The following is a 21696-nucleotide window of genomic DNA, read 5'->3' on the forward strand; positions in this document are numbered from 1 at the left end:
GTAGCACTGCATGGGGTTGCTGTGGCCGAAGTGTAAGACCCGGCACTTGTTCTTGTTGAACCTCATGCCGTTGGTCTCGGCCCATCTATCTAACCTGTCCAAATCCCTCTGAAGGGCCTTCCTACCCTCCAGCAGATCGACACTGCCACCCAGCTTGTTGTCGTCTGCAAATTTGCTGAGGGTGCACTCAATCCCTATGTCTAGATCATCTATAAAGATATTAAACAGCACCGGCCCCAGAACTGAGCCCTGGGGAACACCGCTAGTGACGGCCGCCAGCTGGACTTTGCCCCATTCACCACCACTCTCTGGGCTCGGCCATCCAGCCAGTTTTTAACTCATTTAAGAGTCCACCCATCCAAGCCCGGGCAGCCAGTTTGTCCAGGAGGATGCTGTGGGAGACAGTGTCGAATGCCTTACTGAAGTCTAGATAGACTACATTCACAGCCCTGCCCTCATCTACTAAGCGGGTCACTTTGTCATAGAAGGAGACCAGGTTGGTCAAGCAGGACCTGCCTTTCATGAATCCATGTTGGCTGGCCCCCGATGCCCCGATTGTCCTGCATGTGCCATGTAATGGCACTCAGGATGATCTGTTCCATCACCTTGCCTGGCACCAAGGTCAGGCTGACAGGCCTATAGTTCCCTGGATCGTCCTTCCGACCCTTCTTGTAGATGGGCGTTACATTTGCTAATTTCCAGTCAGCTGGAACTTCTCCAGTTAACCAGGACTGCCGGTAGATAATCGAGAGTGGTTTGGCAAGTTCATTTGCCAGTTCCTCATTACTCTGGGGTGAATCCCATCCGGGCCCATAGCCTTGTGGGTGTCCAACTGGCACAGCAGGTCACTAACCGTCTCCCTCCTGGATCATGGGAGGTTCACACAGCCCCCCGTCCCTAACTTCAGGCTCTGGGGGCCGAGTCTCCTGAGGACAACCGGTCTTGACATTAAAGACCGAGACAAAGAAGGCATTGAGCACCTCTGCCTTTTCCTCATTCCCCTGACACTACACTACCCTCCTCATTCAGCAAGTGGTGGAGGCTCTCCTTGACCCTCCTTTTGCTGTTAATGTATTTGTAAAAGCTTTTTTTTGTTGTCTTTGACTGTAGCAGCCAAATCGAGCTCTAATTGAGCTTTGGCCCTTCTAATCTTCTCCCTACACGACCTGGCCACGTCCCTATAGACCTCCAAGTTACCCGACCCTTCTTCCAGAGCAAGCAGGCTCTCTTTTTTTCCTTAAGTTCTAGTCTAAGTTCCCTGTTTAACCAGGCCGGTCTTTTTCCCCGACGGCTTGCCTTCCTACAGACTGGGACAGCCTGCTCCTCAATATTTAGCAATTCCCCTTTTGAAGCATGTCCAGCCTTCCTGGACTCCTTTGCCCTCCAGGACCGATTCCCAAGGGACTCGGTCCACCAGCCTCTTAAACAGGCTAAAGTCAGCCCGCTGGAAATCTAAGGCAGAAGTTCTACTCTTGCCCCTCCTTACTTCCCCCACTATCGAAAACTCTAACATTTCATTGTTGCTACTCCCAAGACGGCCACCGACCCTCACATCTCCCACTAGTCCTTCTCTGTTCACAAACAACAGGTCAAGCAGGGCCCCTCCTCTAGTGGGCTCATTTACCACTTGCATGAGGAAGTTGTCCTCCACACATTCGAGGAACCTCCTAGATTGCTTCCTCTCTGCCATGTTGTATTTCCAGCAGACATCCGGCAAGTTGAAGTCACCCACGAGTACAAGGGCCGGCGACCGGGCGGCTTCTGACAGCCGCTTGTAAAACGCCTCATCCGCCTGCTCATCCTGGTTGGGTGGTTTATAACAGACTCCCACCGTAATGGCCGCCCTGCCGACCTTCCCCCTGATCTTCACCCATAAATATTCAACCTTGTCATCCTCACCATCTTCCTCAATTTCAACACAGTCCAAGCACTCCCTAACATATAGCGCTACCCCACCGCTTCTCCTGCTTCGCCTGTCCCTCTTAAAGAGCTTATAGCCATCCATAGTTGCACTCCAGTCATGAGAGTCATCCCACCACGTTTCTGTGATGGCAACACATCATAACCTTCCTGCTGTACAGTGGCCTCTAGCTCTTCCTGTTTGTTGCCCATACTGCATGCATTGGTGTAAACGCACTTCAGCTGGGCTAGCGGCCTTGCCCCGACACAGGCCTGTCACCCCTAGGTTAATTTGTGGCTGCCCTGGTCTTATCCCCCTCCCCCATCGAACCTAGTTTAAAGACCTCTTGATCAGCCCTGCCAACTTCTGGGCCATAACCCTTTTCCCCTTCTGATTCAGCTGTTCCCCATCCGGCATAAGCAGGCCCGGTGTCATGAAAGCCGCCCTCGTGGTCAAACAAACCCAAAATCACACCTCCGGTACTAGTCGTTGTATTTTCATAGTCCTTTCCCTATTTTCACCAAATGCCAAAGGAATTGAAGAGTATATCACCTGCGCACCTACCCCCTTTACCAAACGCCCCAGGGCCCTGAAGTCCCTTTTGATAGCCCTGGGACTTCTCTCTTCAATCTCATCCCTACCCACCTGGAATACTAATAGTGGGTAGTAGTCAGAGGGCCTCACCAGTTGAGGAATCCTCCTGGCAACATCCCTTACCCGTGCCCCTGGGAGGCAGCAGACTTCCCTGTGAGTCGGGTCTGGCCTGCATATGGGGCCCTCCGTTCCCCTTAGCAGGGAGTCGCCTATAACAATTGCTTTTCTTTTCTCCTTTTTGGAGCTGGTTGCAACCCTCTTACTTGGTTGCTTCTGTTTACGTAGCCCCATAGAGGATCTTTCACGTAGATTTGTGTCTTCCTGACACTCAGGGAGACTCTCAGGCTCCAGCGCCTCATACCTATTCTGCAGGGGGACGTGGGGAGGGGAGGAAGGTCGGGATGGGATTCGCCTGCCACCCCGAGCAGGGACCTACCTCCATTCCCCCCCATCCCCTAGGTCTCCTCCTGCTCCTTGTGGAGGAGGAAGAGGATCCTCCACTACCCAGGGAGCATTAGGCCCGTCCGTTTTCCCCAGGACAGGCAGGGAACAGCACTGCCCGCCATCCTCTTCCTGGGATGCTCTTGCACTCCTTAACCTTTCCACCTCCTCCTTGAGCTGGGCCACCAAGGAGATCAGGTCATCGACCTGTTCGCACCTCACACAGGTGAGGTCTCCGTACCCTTGAGTGCCAGGGGCCAGGCTCTGGCACTCCCTGCAGCCTGCCGCCTGCACCTCTGCATGCTTCCGCAGCAGGTCCGTTTGTGTTGCCATGTCTTTTCTGGCACCCGCAAGGGACTTAGGGCCCTGCCGAGTGGAAACCATACCTGCCTGCCCGCCTACCCTGCTCGCCGCCCTGCCTGCGAGAACTGCTGTGCAAACTGCCACGCCCCTGGGGCTGTGCCCTCTTCCGCCCTGGGACAAACACAGTCACTGCTGACTCCCCCTCTCCCCTCTGAGAGGCTCTTTATCACCCGATCACAGGGGGTGGTGCTACGCCCCCTCCTCTCCTGATTCGTTGCCGGGAACTCCGGGTCCAGGCGGGTCTCGGGCTGCTGCTCAGGGGGGCCCGGAGCACGGAAGCCTCATGGAAACCGCCCGCCCGCCATGGCCCGATCTCTCCCCACACCAACCTCAGCCGCTGCCACCGCCGCTGCCGCTGTTGCCGTTGCCAACTGCAACGTGTATGCATGGTTTCTAACTTATAGAGACTGATATACTATGTTTTCAGGTTTGTCTGGGGGAAAACAGGCTTTTTTAAAGTTATACATCATAAAAAACTTTATTTGATCAAGCTTAAAATGATATTTTCTGCTCTTTAAGTTAAAATTACCACATACGTGCTATTTTGTTTAAATTTTACAGGAGGAATTTTATATATATGTATATACATACATGAATGCATCTCTGCTAGCATAACAAAGTAAAATACGTTGGAGGGACTTCAATGTAACAGCTGCCTTCCTTTCTCTCAGAGAAGATACAAAGGATTGTTTTTCCTTTTACAGTGATCCCTTAAGTCATGGCAACCTTCTCCAGTTGCCATTAATTCGACACCCTGACAACTTAAAGACAATGGCAGCACATCAGATCTAAAAGGAATTGTGTCTAATTTTCTCTGCTAATGCATTGTATCTGGAGAACTGATATTAAAGGTAATTCTGCACATCACGTCTTGAAACCAGATACCAGGAGTGGGATGATGAACAAATTGAAACCTCTTGTGGGAAAGATTTTAACCAAATCCTAGCATTCCATAGACCATTCACATTAAATTGATAAGACTATTGTAAATCACTCCAGTGACTTCGAAGAGATGAAAAGATATAGACCTGCAATGGTAAATAAGCAATAGGAAAGGAGACATTACTATGGAAAAAGCTAAGTTAGTGTTTGTTTTATTCAGGGAAGATTGCAAATAATAAATTTGACTTTGAAAATAAATATAGGATAATAATTTCACAGTTGTCTTCTCTAGTTTTATTTTAAGCACTGCCATTTCTACAAACATTAATTCCAAAGAAGGATGAAAGTCACACTGCACATCCAGCAACATGCCTTTTCCAGTTAGACCTCTCTATACATTACCTTATGAAAAAGGGATTTACTTTCTACAAAAATTTTTATACACAATATGGAAATGTGTTTAAAGCCTCAGTCTTGGCTCAGAACTGAAATATCAGATGAGGCTGCGTGAAATAACACTGTGATGGCCTTTACTGATCTGCTTACTTTTAAGCTCTTAGTAGTTCTTCCGTGTAATTAAGAGCAGTAGATGTTAATTGCCTCACAGGTCTGATCCAGAAGCTGAGAGAGTACAGAATGTGCTTGGGGTACCCCCTATACTGGTAGCAAGGTAGTCTACAAATTATTTGATGGTTAAGATATAGGACAGGGGGGGAATTGCTCTTCATTCTCCACCCTACACCATCATGTAGCAAGCCCTCAGCATTAGATTTTGTTGGTTTTAGGTTCAGAATCTACCACTGACACAAAGGCAGCCTTTATATCTTTAGGGATCTCAGTTTAGGTACTTGGAGTGGCTTGGTTTGATTTTATTTTGGGCGGGGAAGAGAGGAAAAAACAAGATACAAAGAAGGCGATATTGGCATTCTACATATCTAAAATACCTTCATTTCTCAAGATAAAAGATTTCCCTGAATTTCTCATGAAGTGTTATAAAACTTTAAATTAAAACAGCTAGCTTCTTAAAATGCTAATTAATTTAGAGCTTTACTGTGTTTAAAACATAAATTAGTGTTGTGAGGTATTCTAGCATGGTTCAATCGGTGTACACAGAATAATGTCTTTTTAATAGCCAGAAAAGAAACAAGTAGCAATCACAGACAGGTACCTCTAACAATTACTGTCCTTTTCCTAAAACAAAGATGTAAATTTTCTTTTGGTAAGATTTTTTTTAAATAAGAATCACAAAAGGTGATCATAATTCTTAATATTTACCATACATGAGTGAAGCCACATTCTATAGGTTAAGACCATATTTACCACAACACATTGTGAAGCATGCTACTGAAATATAAGTTAAAAAAAAGACTTGTAGCCTAATGAGAACATTTAGTTGTGTCATGCTTACAGTAATACGTATTTACTCCTTAGTGGTTTTCTTTTTCTGTAGGGGAAAAAAGTGTTGCTTCTTATTGAATTTAGTAAAATATCTCTCCCATAAATTTGGAATCTTGTAATCAGAAATACATATTTACATTGGAAACAGTAAAGGTCATTTTTGCTCAGATACAGTTCTTCGTTCGGTGCATGTTATCACAATTACTTTAAGTAGTGGTTTTCAGTAATATTTCTCAAAATTCCTCATGTGATTTCCCATGAAAAAGGAGGATCTGATTGGATTTTTAATCCTTACCTATTCAAGCAACACATTGCATATACTGTTTTAGGTAGAAACTGAAAAGTTCTTTCCACTGCCCTATTGTAACAAGACAAGTTTGGATGTAACTTGAATCAGTAGAAAAATAACACGGTAAAGTCCCTATACTGTATAGATGTTACATGAAAACAATGCTCTCCTTTCTTTAAACTGCAGCCAGTGCCTAGCCTTTAATGAAGCTCTGGAATAATGGAGTGCCATGGGCTATTTTCTTCTGGTTTCTATAGCTCAATACAGGGCTTGTCTCTTCTGTTTGTTTTCAACTAATTGCCTCAAGATCTAATAAGTTAGTGATGATGTATGCTGAGCACCAGTGACCCCTTGCCAAAAGAAATATTATGTCGCACCGAAGTTTAAGGAGCTAGGTTTTTATCAGCCAAATATCTTTTCCCTAAAAGGCTCTAATTTCCACTGTGTAGTTTGTAAGTGGCATCCATGATTGCACTGGTTCATTTAAATGGCTAAGACAGAAATAGTACTTGACGGGAAAAGTCAATGTGGAGGCCAAACGCTAACCTACATGTGTTCTCTTACTTACTGTTGCAAGGTTTTGGTATTTGTTGTTCAGCATGCCTCAAAGGAAAAACACTTAAGAAATGATCAATTTAACAGAACATTCAACTTAAATTAGATGTCTACTCAGGTTTTTCTCTTTGCATATAATTTTAATGACCTTATTTAAAATGTTCCTTACTTATTTTCTTCTTAGAGAAAAGATACCCAGGGAAAGCGAAGATACTAGCAGCTACTATCAATTATATTGAAAGTTATAACATATAGAAGCAATTAATAGAATGGGGCCTAGGTAGATAACTTATCAATTCTGCATTAAATAATATAACACAGATTGCAAGTTAAAGTATATTTTCGTTTTCAAAAAGCAAGACATTGTTCTGGCAAAGTTGAGGTATATCAGAAGCAAAAACCTTCCAAGGAATCTTTCTAATATTCTTAAAGTTTTCCTATTTTTTTTTAATGGAAGTAGGACTCTCTTTTACAAGATGCTAAATAATTGGACTTTTATGGAACAAAGGCAAAAATTCAGAGCATTGTAGAAATTACAGGAAAAACAAATAATTTTCTTATATGTGGAGTCATCATACTGCCTTATTAGAACAGTTTCTCATGTTGCAGGGCAGATCCAACAACGGTCTGAACTTTATAACACTATTGGTGTTACAAAGTTCCTAACCTAGCTACCTTGCTGCTCACCAGATGGGACAGTGTTCAGCTCAGTGGAAATGCTTGCCATGCGTGTCCCAATAGTCAGCCTGCAGAGAGCTCCTTCCACTGGTCAATAGGAGACATGGAGAGCAGACTGTGCTTTGACCCTAGGGTGCAGCTGAGGAGTACTCACTGGGATGATCTAACAACTCTCTGCCACCATTTTTCTCCTCTGCTTGCCTGTACACTCACTCCTGCCCATCTTTTGCACTTCGATGTTTGTGATGATAGTGAGCTGGTTTATCTCACTGTCTGGCTGAAAAGTAAACCCCCTGAGAAAAGAAAAAAATGTATTTCCTACTGTTTTAGGGAGCTGAACCTGCAGCTCACCAGAAGCAAAGGCCTGCAAGATGGAAGGAGGAGGAGGCATATTTTTTAAGATTCAAAATGTTGTGAAGCTGCACCCATCTAAATCTGCATGACTTTGGTCCTACCTCCTACCGTCCCTGACTGGCTGTTCCTGGAACATTTCTCACACCAGCACTGGCCCTGGTTTGGCTAGGTGGTGCCCTGTCTTAGAAAGCTGACTTCTTCAAAATCTCAGAAAAAAAAAGACTTCACTTTAATGCTTCTTCTGCAGAACAGGAGGTACGGGACATGGTCCCAGTTCTTTCCTGCACCCAAAGGGTTATGAGCTTGCATTTGTCAGTGCTCAGGTAAATGCACAGGCACAGACAGGCTGAAAAGCATGACGACATGGGGAGCTCACACGCCCTGATCCAATGACTATTTTGTATAAAAAATGAAATGTGGACTTCATCAGAGACTGGAAGCCAAGTCTAAAATTATTTTGCCTCAGAATTGTGATTTCGCTATTTCTGATCCCCTAACTAATCTGTTGTCCCACACCACGCGGAATAGCTGCAGCAGAAAGGATCAAAACCATGGCTTCCACATATAAATCATAGGCTTTGGTGTAGAGAAAGAAGAAATGAAATGCAGGTGTCCTACATCTTGTGCAGATGCTCTGATCACTAAGCTGTTGGATAACAGGCACTGATTGCTCTTTGCTGCATTTGTGCCTCTACAGTGGGCCAAAACATTACACATCCCAGGAAAATGTCTAGCACTCTGGGTGGTGCTGATGAGGTACGTGGAGGAAATATGAACCTGAAAGCTCTCCATTATTACCTGAGTGCCTAAACTGCTTGCGATTCCCCAGAGAAGAGGCAGTTCTTGCAGGGCCCAGGGACAGGCAGCTCGATGTGAAGGCAGCTGAACTCATATGAAAAAACAAACCTATGGATTTTGGATGACTCTGGGGTCAGATGGCAGCTGAGAAGGAATGCTGAGACTCGATATGTTGGATTTAAGCAAGAAGCTTTGTAAGTGTTGTGCCTTTTAGGACATAGTCAGATGATGAGGTGTCAGGAAAGAGGTTCAAGCAAAATAATAAACTAAAACATTTAAATTCTAGGTGAGCTGCTAGCAAAACAAAAACCAAACAAGCAATATTTTATTTAAATTTGCTACTATATCAGGTAGTATCAAGAGTTCTTATCTGATTTTAAATGGGAAATAGGGAAACTTCTGGGATTTATGAATTAATATCAGGAAATTTGTCAAAACTAATGAAAAGTAATGAATAATGTATAACGAAACAACTGAGTGGCCATGACACGATAGGAGCAAAGGCAAGTTTGTGCATGTCACAATTGTCTGCTTTACAAGCAAATAATAGAAACATATTGACTTGTACTTTCAAAATAGCTAACATCATTGCTTATATATGATTTTTAAGCAGTCATGAGGCGAGAGCTCAGGTTCTGCTTTTGGTTGGAAAAGAGCTAAAAGTCAGAATCTAGGTATAATCTAGGTATATATATTTTACAGAGTAATACATTAATAGCTAGGTATCTCATAGTTCCTTAATACAACCAGCAATATTTAGTATTAGTGAGAAAAACAATATACAATAATTATGGTGTTTTCCTTTGTCACTGCATTTTTAATCTCCTTAAATACTGTGATCACTCCTACTTGATATATGTGTCTATAAACACAATTGTCAGTAGAAAGGGTTAAGAAATGACATGCCAACATTTGCAAATGCCAGCACTCTTTATATTGGTCAAAATTAGAGAAGACTTTGAGAAGCTTCAGAGGGACTTATTGAAGCAAGTTGAGTCGGCAGTTTGATGGTAGTTAAGAATCAGTGTCTTCCTAATGAAAAGAAATATACTCTGGAGAGAATAACGTAAAGTCAATGAGATTGATGCATGTGCTTAAACTTAAGTGTGTATTTGACTGCCTTCCTGAGTAAGGATGGTATTACATGCTTAAAGTTAATTTACTGCTATACACTTTGAATCTTGAAATCGTAATGATTCTTAACTATTAAAACTATTACCTATTTAGAGTCACACTGTATTTTTTTATTTCCTTTTTTGATATTACTTCACCCGAAAAAAGTCATCCAATTAGTAATATATTGTGCAACCACATAACCATTGTTAAATAAGAAATTACTATAAAAATTAACATTTTAAAATTTCATCAACTATTAGCTGCATTGGAAGAGTTAGAGAAATCTCCCCAAAACACCGAAACTGATTCCAGAAAAAAACTGAAATCCACCAATAATGTCCAGTTTTCTAGAGAACACAGTACATGCATTCATTTTTTTCTGATATGTCATTCCCTCTTGTTTTGGATTAAATGTCCAATATAGCATTTATTTCTACCATTATTTTATGATGCTGTTAAATATATATTGTTCCATACTTGAGAACAAGTTGGCAATATAATATTGCTAGCATGAAAGAAATAAAAATATATGTTGCATGCATGAGTCTTGATTGTTTGAAACATTGTTTTGTGTAATGTGATTTAACCCCTTTTCTGATTGAGATCATGTTTGCTATTCCCTTTGTTTAAAATATGTCTAAGAATTCTATTTCTATTGCAAAAATAAATGATGAATTATTTATACATACCAATTATTTATTATCATTTATGCAAAGCTTGTCATATTATGCATGCATAAGGGATTAAATCACTGTTAACCCATAATGCCTTTAGGGGCATTATATGATAGGCAAAAGGTTTGCTTATGTTTACTATTGTAGATAAACATATACATTAAGAACATACACATTGTTTATACAAATTGCCAAGTTGAATATCAGTTCTGTTAGGAAAATAAAGTGTTTATTGAGCAATTGGTTTTATAAATAATGTTCAACTAATCTATTTAATGCAGTAAACTTATTTTCTCTAGCTTAAAAATAGGACCTTTTTTCAACTAATGATACTCAAGTTGAATTTAATTCAAACCTGAGGAATGGAAGTAGTATAAGAATGCACTCAAATCTTTTCTTTTCTTTCTTTGTCTCTCCTGAGGCAGTCCCTTCATCAGCGAATGATGCATCATTACACTTTACTATTAAAACAAGTAGGCACAATCTATAAAATATCAAAAGAATACGATTTTCTATTATTTCCAATAACCAATCTGAAATACAAGGCAAATTCAGTGAGATGGAGTTTTTATACTAACATAAGCAGGTGGAAAGATTGGATGTAGTTGCTTTAACGGGGTACAAAATGGAAGCACATTTTTGCAGGGTGTGGGCCAAAATTATGTTTAGCAGTACAACAACAAAACATTCCTAACGTTTTGACATCATGTTGTAAAAAAAGGCAAAATATTTTTTAAGTTTATATAGAAAAGTACTTTTTCCAGCTTTAATAAGCAAACAAGTGCATTTAATTAATAAAGGGATTGGGGCATCAATTTTGTGCTTGAGGACATTTCATATAATGGCAGAGTGAGAGAGTAATTCTGCAAGAATCAAATGACAACAATTTAACGCAGTCACCCTCCAGAGTTGCAAGATCTTGTTACAAATATGGTTCAGGTCACAGTCTAAACATAGTTAAAGGTCTCAACCTAGTTCCTGAAGAATGTGAGTTCACATATCAAAACCTGCCCTTCGAATGCACACATGCAAGTCTCTGATCAAGGCATTCTTGTTCTCATCTTTTCTTGTCCCTCTTCAGCAAAGCAACATGTTGATTTCTTGACCTATCCCAGTTCGACTCCCACAGCAGCTTAATTTGTTTCTCTTCACTCTAGAGCTTGCAGGTCCAAGGATCTGTTGTTTTAGCTGTCATGGTGTTTTGAAGCATTGCCTAAGCAGCCAGCACAAACACACGGGAGCACATCTCAGAAATGGAGGCTGAGAAACTGAAAATAACAATGAGTCCTGGGGCAACAGAGCTTAGGCCAGCTGGTTAACTGATCTTGACTAACTAAACTGAAAGAAAAGGTGTAACACTTATTGTATGTAGATTAGGAAAAGGTCAGGTCAGATAAACAACATCTTTTCCTAATTTAGGCAGACTGCAATGAAGTCAAATGTTGCCATTGTCTTCAGTAGAGTTTCTAATAGAATATTGCAGGCTTAATTCACCAAAATGTTTGTATATACTTAACTTTAAACTGGGAAGAAGACATCCAGAAAGTCAAATCTTAAGGTTTACTACATGCCTACCTGCTATGATCAAGCCATCCTGAAGCCTAGCATAAGCACTTGAGGTGACCTACATGCTAAAAGCACTCCCAGAGAATCGGTGGCTTTAGCCCCGATTCCAAAACCAGCCACTTTATGAAGCCTGGCCCTATCAGCAGCCCCTTTTTCACATCACAGACTAGGGCTATTACATCCTAACTTTCGCTAACTGCAAGTGCAGCCTTGTTTTAACCAGCTGCACTGAAGCAATATGCTGCAAATAAGACTCTCTCCTTGTTTATGTTGATTTGATATCAGAGCAATGCCCTGGCTTATACTGAGTTATTCTGATTAAAACCAATACAAGTGAGATCAAAATCAAGTCCACTGACTGTAAAAAGCAAAAGAATGTATTAAAAGGAAAAGTGGTTTGAGGGCAAGTAAAACCTCTGTCTTGTTTTTTAATTAATATTTTCTTTTTGTGACATAGCCCCAGGCATCCAAATATATATTCTTCTAATCCCACTTGACCTCAACACAAATGTTTATGCCAAGGGTGTTCTCATGTTCCCAAGACTGGGGCTTAGGATAATGGATTCTACCAAAGGGCATTCTTGCATTTTTCTTCTATCCTTTCATTTCCAGCCACCTTTCCATCCATGTTTTAATCCTGATTCTCCTCTCTCCCATAGATACGGTCTCATGCATAATATACCTACAGATGCTACACTAAGGGCCATGCTTACTACAATCAGTACTAACAAATGCCTTCCTACCTCCTAGCTACTGGGCTGAAGCAAAAGAGGTTCTCTGCTTCTCTCTACCTCTGGATTCTCTGTACTTGTTGCTGCTATCTTATTTCTACACAGATGATCCATGAAGTCAAACAAATTCATTACTTAATATAAAAAGAGTAGGAAGGACAGATTTTTACAATTTATTCACTGATTGAAATAACAGGTTTTAAAAGAAGGAACCTTCTCTTCATTCTTTTTCTTTCAGTTTATGGCATGACTTCTGTAAAAGATAGATCTGAAATAACATTGGTGTCAGAAACGAGCAGATCAGGATTTCATTCTGTTAGCATAGTCAGAAATGAATGCACAAGCTTTTTGTGTGCGATTCTGAGTTATTCTTTGTCTGTCAGAAAATGCAGATTCACACTGAAGTTATGATTATGAAATTAGTCAAAATAGCATGTAAAAATGTTGTCACTTGAATTTATTAATGAAAATATGCTTTCTTTGAAAATTTGATCCTGAAAATCAGTAACAGAAAATTAAGATGGAATTTTCCTTTATGTACCTGTAAACACTTTGAAGTGTTTCCATTGGTATATGATAAAAAGTGATGTCATCTTTTGGTGATACTATCAGTAATTCCTTAACTTTAATGTAAAAGCTTTGCTGATGCACTATTTTGTACTTTTCAAGACAGATAAGATCTGAATAAAATGTATTGTTCCACATCTGAAAGAAACATCCCAAGTAAAATGTTTAAAAATAAAGGCCCTATTTACTTTTTCAGCCAAAGTTTACATTTAAAGTCTATGTTTTGTTAACAGTAGTGATGATATGACATTCACTCAAAATAATGTGATGAAATTAGATTATTTTTAGGAAAAATTCTGATGATAAAAGGGAAAAAGGAAAAGCCAATGGGTGCAAAAAGTAGGTTTTGCCAGGTAAATAGGGGAAGAATCTACTATTTTTATCACATATCATTTTTTATTTTTATGTGGTTTTATATATAGATATATAATTTTTTCACATTCTTTTAAGGCATTTTGTATAAGAGACAATATCATTTTATCTAGAGTCTTTCAATTTATTCATTTGCAACAGAAATCTCAGCTAATTAACACTACAGACTCAGAATATGATTACGGCTTATACTGATAGATGAACTTCGTGGTGGAAATATAGTTTAAGAAACATATGAGGAGGAATTTAGGAACCTACTCTACTTTGCAGAATAAGATTTGAGGCAAATTAATCTATAACAGAGGACCTGACGAGCAAGTAATTAATCAACAGGCAAAAGTCAGAAGACAAATCCCAGAGTCAGTAACTGCTTCTGTTTTTTCTTTAGGTCATCCTTACTCAGTATTTCTGGTAATGGAGCCTACAGTGAAAGCTACTGTATTTCACATTGTTTGAACTTGGGCCTATTACTGTTCCTAAACTGCATTTCCAAAATGGGTTTCTAATAGCCACTTATGGGAGATACTGCTACATGATTAGTTCCTGGACATTTTCTCCTGAACAAGGAAAAACATCTAAATATCATCATTAACTTGATCATTGCCCAGGGATCCTGAAGAATAAACACTATTAAGTCTTGATAATTGATTATGGAGGAGAAATAATTTTAAAACTGTTGCAAAATACAAACAGGTTGTAGTATGTAAAACACAATTCCCCATGTAGTCATATGCACATACACTGATATTCATCCCCTGAATCTTCAAGTAATTTAAAAGGATAATTAGTGTGTAGTGCCTGAATTGGTTCCTCAGAGGGTTAGTGTCCACCCTGTTTGTCACTGTTTCTTGCCTAATCCTGTCTAATGAGGGTTTATGTTAACATGGCTAAGCACTTGCAGATATGCGCTACCAAGCTATCTAAGCTTAGAGAAGACATGCTGTTCAAATGTCACTGCCTTTGGCTATCATGCTATAAGATACTGATTATTACTTATTATGTTTCATATTCAAAAAGCTGCCATTTGTACTTGTTTGTGGGTTCTTGTAGTTCTTGTGCAAGTAACAAATAATGTCTGTGGTTTTCCTAGATCTACATTTTTTAATGTCCTTACTCTCTCTTATTAATAACCCTCTCAGTGAGGTGAAATACATTTGATTTACTGCTTTGAAGCATTTAGAGCAAGTTAAACAGAACTACACCAAAAAATCACACTAAAGTTTAAGCCATTGGTAAACATGCATATATATAGATATTTATTTTGGTTTGTGGTTTTTGGTTTTTTTTTTTTTAATTGGCTTACTGTCACCTCATCAGAATACTTCAGTATAAAATGTTAATTCAGGTTTATCTGGGCTGGGCTGGAAGTTTTCATTTTAAAGAAGAAAATTTTTTTTTTTTTTCTCTTTCTTCCTGTTTTAGAAGCTACCAAACCCTGTAGAGCATTAAAAATGGGTGCTGGGCGACGGTCCCAGAGTAACGACACAATCCCAATATGAGTATGGAAGTTCTCCGTTTAATGATTATACGTACAGGATATATATAGACTCTAAGCAGAGAGCACGCTGATCACGCACCAAAGCCCGCGTTTCCATTGGTAAAGCCTTGCTGTCCACGCGTACTAGTAGCATATACGATTGGTCTATAGTTTTAGATACACGGAGTGATGAGCACCCCCTCCCCTTTTCCTGTTTCTCTTATCTGTTTGTTACAACTGCCAAGTTCTTGTTTTGTTGCATTTTTGCAGCGTTCAAGGAGAGTCCAAGGTGACTCGCTCCGGGCCTAACTCTTGCTCAGAGCCTGGATTGCTCAGACTGCTCAGAAGCATGAAATCATGCTCTCGCTCACTTAACCAAGCCTCCACAATTCCCCCTTCTTGCTTTTGAGCAAGCCAGGTCTGATTAACAATTTTCGTTACAGATTGCTGCAAGCAGGAAAATAAGCAAGGCATTATTAGCAAAACAACCATGATTATAAGCGCTCCCATAATAAGCATTTTTATCAAATCCATCAACCACCCTTCAATTCCAAAACTACCAAGCCAATTATCCACAAACCCATGACGTTCCTGTAATTTGCTCGTCGAGCTCATCAAGTCTCGAATCTGTCTGTGAATGGACTGCGAAGAGTCATTCAAATCCATGCAACACATCCCATCAAAATCCTGACAGCCATGTCCATGCATAAGCAAAAGAAAGTCTATGGCAGCTCTATTTTGCAAAGTTGCATGCCTAACACTATCAACATCATTTGCCAAGGCTCCTAAGACCTTGGAAGTCTCATTGACCCTTTTTCCACTCCAACAAGTTAGCCTTCTTAACTGCGCTATGGCATGCGCCGAAGCAACCCCCGGTGCAAGGAAAGACACGAAGATTGCTTCCGTTTTTGACCATAACTCTACCTCCTCCTGGCAGTCCTCACGAAACGAGGACGTGCTCTGCCTTTGTCTAAGGCGATGTAATTGAGTGTGATTTAATATCAATTTTTGAGAGGGCATTAGTAGGCTTAACTTACCCAATGTACATGGACCTCCTATCTTTTTACTAGGTATACCTGGTCAAGCTCTATCTCCACAAATTAGGAATAGGCCTTTTGGTAGCTTTCTAGGAAATTTAATGTCTGGAATCTGTCACTGAGTGCCTGGGTTTGGTCCTTCCCCCTCTTTTCCATAGGTCCGGTGACACCAGACAGAGTCATTTCTCCATACTTCACCACTAGGGGTTACATTTTGTTTCCCAGTGCCATTGTTCCAGTCTGTATAGTTACGACCTTCAGAATAATTAAAAAAGACACAAGCCTCTGCCCCTAGAGTCCCCAATATATCCAATTCTTGGGGTTCTAGTGGACTGACTGGTAATAAGTCATCCCATACATCCCAACTGTTGATGCATTTTACTGCTGTTTTACACTTTGTTTGTAAAGCCTCACTTCATCCTGACAACACCTCTTTACTTGCTGATCCGTTTAGGGGCATCCCCACTAAACAGGTGTGGAAGGGTTGTTCAGGCTGAGCTAAAGAGGCACAAAATTGCGTTTGATTCAGTGTTTTCATTAGTGTAACCCAGATATTGTTACTGCCTTCCCAAGGTGTTTTGGGATGATACACAGTATCGTGTGCCACTGCCAGCGGTAACAGGATTAAGAGGGACCAGACCAGTCTGAATTTCTTTTGGCCCATCTTGTCCTTCGCTTCTTACACTCCTTTTTCGTCTTCTCCCACTTCCTTCTTTCAACTTCCTACTCCACTGGTATACAATTACCGTTACTACATTCAATAGCCACCAGTAAGACTATTTCCCCAAAAATACACGTATTATTAAACCACCCTGCTTGACAGAATTGATATTCTTCCTCAGTCAACGGTTCTGTACCTGCTTTTAGCACTTCGTTTCCTAACTCTATCTGTTCTTTTAGACACCTCCTACACCATCGACACGCATATGATGCTCTCTTCCAAAACCTCTTATCACATGTAAAACACCTAAGCAGAACCCATGGATCACATTCAAAACCCCATATATTACTCATACACACTGGACACTTGATTTCCCTCCTGTTTGTAAATAAACTGTAGCTTTTTATCTTTTGGCAGATGTCAGGATCTGTGGCCACAAGCTTTATAACGAATTTGATCATTCTGAATTCCATTGACCAATTACTGTATACGGAATTTGCCTATCAAACAAAGTGATAATTTGTATTTCCTGATTCAAATCAATATGATGAACGAATTTGGAATGTAGCCTGCTTTCTATTTCTGTAATTAGTTGCTGTACCTCTGCGCTTCACTGTGGTTCGGGTTGCGAGCTGACTGCTTAAGCCTGGCCTTTTTCCAGTTTCCCTGTATTCTGCAGCTGGTTGTTATCAGCTGACCTTGAGCCTTGTACTTGGATCTGTACAGTTTCACAAAATGCCTCAGCTTCTCACAGTAATGATACATCAAAACAGAGTTATCTCTCCCACTCAGCTTCGATTTCTCAAGGCAGTTTTTCTTAAAGTGACCTTCTTGTTTGCATGTATAACAGCAATGAACTATCTTAACTGCCGCCGCAAAAGTTTTTGCTAAATGTTCCATCTGAAATGTGGTGTTTCCTACTTTCCCGCACGCATCCATTAGCTCAGTTAAAGTGGGGTCACGATTCGCCATCCCTGTAATAATTTTCCTGCAGTCCTCATCCGTGTTGTCCCTCGCTAACTGTAGTAACAAAGCTTCTTTTACAATTTTCCAATCTAACAGTTGCCAAATATTTCTTTCCTCAGGACTCGCACCCACAATCACTGGATATGCTTGTGGAATTATAACTCCTTCTAATAATGCATCTCGAATGCTCCCTTTCCATTTCATTCCTTCCCCCCCTTCTCCTGTATTCGCGGGCGGATGCTGACCCTCTCCCTCACCTCCCACATTACCAGATGGACGCAAACCTCCCCCCCCGCCCTGATGTAAAGGTGGAGTAGGGAATTGCAAAGGAGGTTGAGGTGGCCCTAATACTTGTCCTGAACACGGAGGGGGATTTGGGGGAGACAGAGTCACATGTCCCGAGGCGCTGGCTGAATGATGTTGCTGCAATTCCGTCTTTAATTCTTCCAGTCCTCTACCAAGCTCTGTCATGTCAAGTTCGTGTCCATTTCGTGATGATAAGGGTCCTTTAAGTCCTTGTGATTCTGGTACTGTTGGCTCCGTAACTGGAGAATCCGGTAAAGGTGGATATAAAGCAGGTTTACCCTCCTTCTTGTCCTCCTGTTCAGTCTCATCCGAGGAATAATTCCTCTGTCCTGTAAAAGTGTCCATAGTTACACCATGCAAGGGGTCATTTGGATCAGTCATTCTCCGTGTAGCCTCATTGACTGCTCGTTGTGCCCATTCTGACCCCCACAAAAGGAACTGGGTAGGTGTCAGCAACAGTTTCATTAAATTCCGGGAGTCATGTGGGCATAAAAGATCAGCAGAAAAAATCCAGGAAACTATATTCCTTGTAGCGTCCGATTTTACTCCATATTGTGTAACTGCTGCCTTTGCTTGTTGAAGGATTTTCCAATCAATCGGTTCCCAGGTAGCTGCTCCATTCTGCTGTACCACAGGGAATGCTCCTATTCCACCCAAATCAGCTACTGCGCTCCACTGTCCCTCCAGGATGGCATCACGAATCACTCCGCTCCACCTTGGTGCATGTGGTGCAGGTGGGGGTGGGGCACTGTTGGTATTGTCCCTGTTTTGTAATCCTGGAGCAAACGCTCCCGATTGTTGCGGCTGTATCTTTAAATCTTTCAGTCCCTCCGTTAGTTGTTGCAATGCTTTAGCAATGTCCTTTTCTGGGTTCCCACGGTCATGTGGCGGTGGCGTTGCAGACCATGATGAGTCAGAGGATGAGGGGGGTGGAGGGAATAGTGGGGGCGCGGAAGGAGGGGGCCTGTCTTTCTCTCCTCCCAGACCCAGCAACTGGACAGGGTCAGGAGGAGCCGGCCACTCCTCCCTCTCCTCCTCCTCTTGCACTTCCTTCTTTCTTTCAGTTGAGCTGCTGGCTCTCTGAGCACTAACTTCCTCTTTCTCCTGAACTTCTGCTTTCAGAGTACTGCTGCGTAGCTGCTCAGTGCTAAATCCCGGTTCTATTGCTGCCCGAGCCGCAGCGACAGATGGCTGAATCGGGGCCGACATACCTTTAACCGCTGGTAGCCCAAAAAATCGCACTACAGCCCCAGGAACTTTCACCTTCTTTATAGGGGGAGTAGGGACTGTCAGCATCTGAGCTGCTGCACAGGCAACCTCCCTCTCTGCCTTCATGCTTTTAAGAGTCTCTATCACATTCTGCCACAATCTGCTCACTTTCTTCACCTCCTTTCCTTCAGGATCTTTATCAATAGTCTTTTTCCACATCATCTCCCATTTCTTTCCATTCCTCCACAGAGAATACAAGCGCTGTGTCCTTAAAACGCACCCAGCGCTGTCACAGCTTTATCAATTTAATTAGTTGTTTTATCGTTGTCTCATTTCCTCTCTTAGAGAGATAATAATGAGCAACGCGGAGGCATCTTCTATCTCCATAGCTGCCCCCGTTTTGGTGTCTGTCTGCCGGCACAGCACCAACCAGTGTCTGCTCTACCTTTTCTTTCAAGCAGCACCTATTCCTGGGAGTGGAGTGATCAGCTCTTCCAGTGTCTACTCTGCCTTATAGACTCAAGCAGCACCCTCCCAGCCGTTCTTTCCCAGCACCCTCCAAAAAATTCTGCCTACCGCAGTTATGGAATTGAGCTCGCGGCGAGAAGGATGTCCTTTTGCTCCGTGGAAACCCATCCTCTGCTACCAGTTGAAGAAAAAGGGGAGAGTCGAGGGCGCGGCTCTTGGGTGCTGGGCGACGGTCCCAGAGTAACGACACAATCCCAATATGAGTATGGAAGTTCTCCGTTAATGATTATACGTACAGGATATATATAGACTCTAAGCAGAGAGCACGCTGATCACGCACCAAAGCCCGCGTTTCCATTGGTAAAGCCTTGCTGTCCACGCGTACTAGTAGCATATACGATTGGTCTATAGTTTTAGATACACGGAGTGATGAGCACCCCCTCCCCTTTTCCTGTTTCTCTTATCTGTTTGTTACAACTGCCAAGTTCTTGTTTTGTTGCATTTTTGCAGCGTTCAAGGAGAGTCCAAGGTGACTCGCTCCGGGCCTAACTCTTGCTCAGAGCCTGGATTGCTCAGACTGCTCAGAAGCATGAAATCATGCCCTCGCTCACTTAACCAAGCCTCCACAAAAAATCACAGTCAGACATTTTCACTCTGGTTAGTTGTGATTATCCTTTGCAGGTAGGAAGGCATCCTACTAGAGTCTGAAACGAGAGGTCAGTCTTCAGATCTTGAGTCTCTTTTTTGTTCCAGAAAGGTGAAGATTCACTCCTGTTATAATTGCCTACATTAGCTATTTCTACACTGCTGCTAAAAAGCAGTCTCAGGAGTGCACACAAGCAGCTGACTAGTATGTACTCTCCCATCCATACTATTGCCTGTCAGGTTGCCTAAGGCCTGCCTGCAGGCAGCCCATGAAACAGCCTGTTTGGGCATGTCTGGGAAAGCACTAAGCTACCAGACACATCAGGGATGGAGTTGTCCTGACCACTGACTCCCCTCCAAATGCAACACAAACGTATCAGGATGGTCCCTGACATCGATTCAACACCAGGCAAATGTGCTGGCATGGCTGCTGTGCATCCCTTGACTTCTGAAGGAAGAATCCTCCCGCGTGCCAAATTGCTCTGCCCGGGAACAAGCACAACACGTGCAGAGGTGATTCAGCTGGTGTGCCATCACTGAGGGCAGAGCAAAAGAGGGCAACAGGGCAGCAGCGCCCAGCACTCCCATGCCCTTGCCCTGCCTGGGCTAGCTTCCACTTGCTCAATTCCTTCCATTTCTTGCCTTAAAACTCTGAGCAGTTTGGTTTACTATGGGTGAAGTGGATATCCTTGTGATTCACTGAAACAGGAGTGCATGTGTTTATACATGTGTGCTTAAGTCAAGCCCATAATCCAAAATAAATTAGCCTGAGTGCTTACATATTCAACCAGCTAAGACTTTGGGTGTATCACTAGTTTATACTATTGTGATATATATATAAAATGTAGCTGTACCTCAGAGTTTAATAGGGACCCTTGTGAAGTACAACAATTTCTCTTTCCGCTGCAGAGTAGTGTTGCTATAGCTGAGGTAAACAAAGTTGTGCATGCCAACATTTGGCTTGGATTCATCATGTACGTCACTTAAAAATTGGCATGGCATCAGTATCCTACTAAAATACATCCAAGGTATGTTGCAAAGCTATCTGAATCTTCCTGTCCCTTTCTGCAAACCTGTGTTAAAACTGAACCATATAATGAAATATGAAACTCAGAGAATTCACTGGTGATTTTTTTATACTAAAGCATATTAGTTAAAACAGCCTCAACTAAATGGTGGAAACATCAGTATAATTTAGCAGATAATGACAATTTCTATTTCTCCATTTCAATATTTTTCCTTGGCACTACATTAAATGTGATGCAGATTTGAGACCTACTTGGAAAGCATACTGGACAAAACTCCTTATTTTATTTTTTTGTTTTTAATAAGAAGGAATATTTTTTAGACAACTAGTCTCAACAGAAACTCATGTTAGAATGATCCTACAGAATAAGCAATAACTATCTCATACTAAAGCTGACATCGCTCTTATTGTTACAGTAGTGAAGCATTTCATTGTTGTATCTACTAACAAGACCATAACAATGAGCCTGGTGTCAGAGGAACTGCCATGTTGGGCCTGACAGAGTGGCCACCCTGGCAGCATCTGCCTCTCTGACAATCAGTTGGGGATACTCAGGAAAGGAAACCAAAGAAAATCCAAAACAACCTTTTATCTAAGGTACAGCTTGCCCTCTGGAAACCAG

The sequence above is a fragment of the Nyctibius grandis genome, chromosome 3 (genome assembly GCF_013368605.1).
Source record: "Nyctibius grandis isolate bNycGra1 chromosome 3, bNycGra1.pri, whole genome shotgun sequence".
In the NCBI taxonomy this organism is placed as follows: domain Eukaryota; kingdom Metazoa; phylum Chordata; class Aves; order Nyctibiiformes; family Nyctibiidae; genus Nyctibius; species Nyctibius grandis.